The following is a 2,191-nucleotide window of genomic DNA, read 5'->3' on the forward strand; positions in this document are numbered from 1 at the left end:
CTTTCCTGCTGCTGCTGCACGTACAGAGACCTCAGCAAACAAACACTGAAGGAACAGAAACAGATTCAAAAGAGCTACACTGTTGTGGTTACCTGGGAGAAAGAAAATCTGGATCCTGCCCAAGTGGGAAAGGCAAGAAACAGAACAGAAACTCAAGCTGTGCTGGACATGGCAAGAGAGGATGCACCTCTGCAGGTTTGTAGCAACACCATGGTCCTTAACTCTCTGCCCCACCATGCCAGGAGCTGTGCTGGGTGCTTCCCTTGTAAAGCTGATAGCTATGAGATATCACTGCTACTCTAAGGATGAGTGGTCTAAATTCCTCTTTCCAGATTTATTTTAATAGTAAGGAAATGGCCCTTTAATAATAAGGAAATTACCCTTAGCCTTCAGGTGCAATATTTTAATTTTCCAATTTTATTTGAATAGTTTGTGCAGAATACATTGTACCCATTCGACAGAACCATGGCTCTCTCCTGGACACTATTTTCCATTTTCTCAAAAACCTACCATCCTGTTCTCACCCCAGCTGATTTCCAAGAGGCCAAGGGCTTGAGCAGCCTGAGGCAGCTGTAAGGGATCAGGGGAGGATCATTGTGGACTGAAAAAATCTTGCAATTCAATCACCATCAGTAATTGAACTGGGCAACAAAAAAAGCCAGATGAATGACTCCTTCCAGCTTGAGCAGAACAGCAGCTCTGAAGACCACAGATGGAGCTAGCTCTTGCCTCATGTAGGGCAGCCTGGAGTGAAGTCTGGAGAGGCTACCTAGAACAGAGGCTACACAGAGTTAGAGAATAAAGTAGGTATTCATTAAAGGCCTTCAACAGATACACCTTGGGCAGTGCAGGAGCCTGGCAGAGGCCACACCCAAGATGGACAATGGTCATGACTTTTTCAGACAGATAAAAGTTTGGTCTTTTTGCATATCAGAGGTTAATTGTCCAGTTATAGCTTCAGGTAACAAAGTCACATTCCCCCAGTTTGCTTTCCCCAATTCACTTTTGTTTGTACTTTCCAGGCCTGAGGTTGTGATGGTGACCCTGGTTCTCAGGCCTGGAAGGATTGTTTTGTCTGACCAAACCATCAAGAGAGCTTATTCACACCCTATATGGAGTTTAGAGTTATACCCTGTGCAGTACAGGACCTGAACAATATAAAAGCTAAAACTGAAGGCATCATTCTCACCCTGGCTCACACAGCCAGACCCATGAATCAGCTGTGTTTGCAACACCTGTGCCAATTCTGCATGTCATTTAGAGAGAGAAGGCTCCAGCCTCTCTAGTTCCTTCATTTGACTACATTTATGTCAGGCAGAGGGTGGTGGACACCTCACTCCCAACAAACCTTCCAAAGCCATCCCTGCCCTGGCCTCACCCAGTCCCCAGCTCACTCTGCTTAGGGCAGAAACAGCCCCTCCTGTACACCTTGCTCTGTTGTTACCTGGCAGCGCTTCCTCCTTTGAATCAAAGGTCTGGAGATTATAATCATGCTTTTAAATTGCACCAAAGTCTTCTTCAGCCTCCTGTAATGCTTCCTAGAAGATAAGAAAAGAATTGTCTGATGAGTGAAGAATTGTCTGATGAGTGAAGAATTGTCTGATGAGAAAATTGTCTGATGAGGGACACATCAGCCACACAAACACACAGAGAGCAGGCCAGGAGCCAGCGTGAGGAGGGGTGGGGACATCCCCACCTGGCTGTCCCTTGCAAGGCCAAAGGACTGTCCCTTGGCTGGCCTTTGGCTCCTGACCTTGCCTGGTAACCTCGGAAGTGAGCCTGGATGAGCGTGACCTTCTCCTGGAGGTGCCGGCGCTGAAGGAGGCGTCGGAATTTCCTCTGCAGAGTGACAACAGCCCAGCTCTGCCTCTGCAGCCATCGTCTCTCCAGCAGCTGCCTGCCCTTCTCCTTCAGAAACACCTGGGCAAAGGCAGCAGCTGCTGAGCCACGAGGGAAACAGCTTCCCCCAGAGCTGATCAATAATAAAAACTGCTGGTTTATCCCTTTGTAGCCTTTAAGGGTTCTTGCTAAGGAAACTGGGGAGGGCAGGAGGCACAGGTGCACAGGACAGAGATGGATGCATTTGTGGTGGACAAGGAATCAGGGAGGGATGAAGGTTAGCAGGTAGCAAAAGTAAAAGCCCAGGAATGCTGGGTATACGAAGGGCTTGGCCATGCTACAATAGCCTGGA

Source organism: Taeniopygia guttata, chromosome 18 (assembly GCF_048771995.1).
Source record: "Taeniopygia guttata chromosome 18, bTaeGut7.mat, whole genome shotgun sequence".
In the NCBI taxonomy this organism is placed as follows: Eukaryota; Metazoa; Chordata; class Aves; order Passeriformes; family Estrildidae; genus Taeniopygia; species Taeniopygia guttata.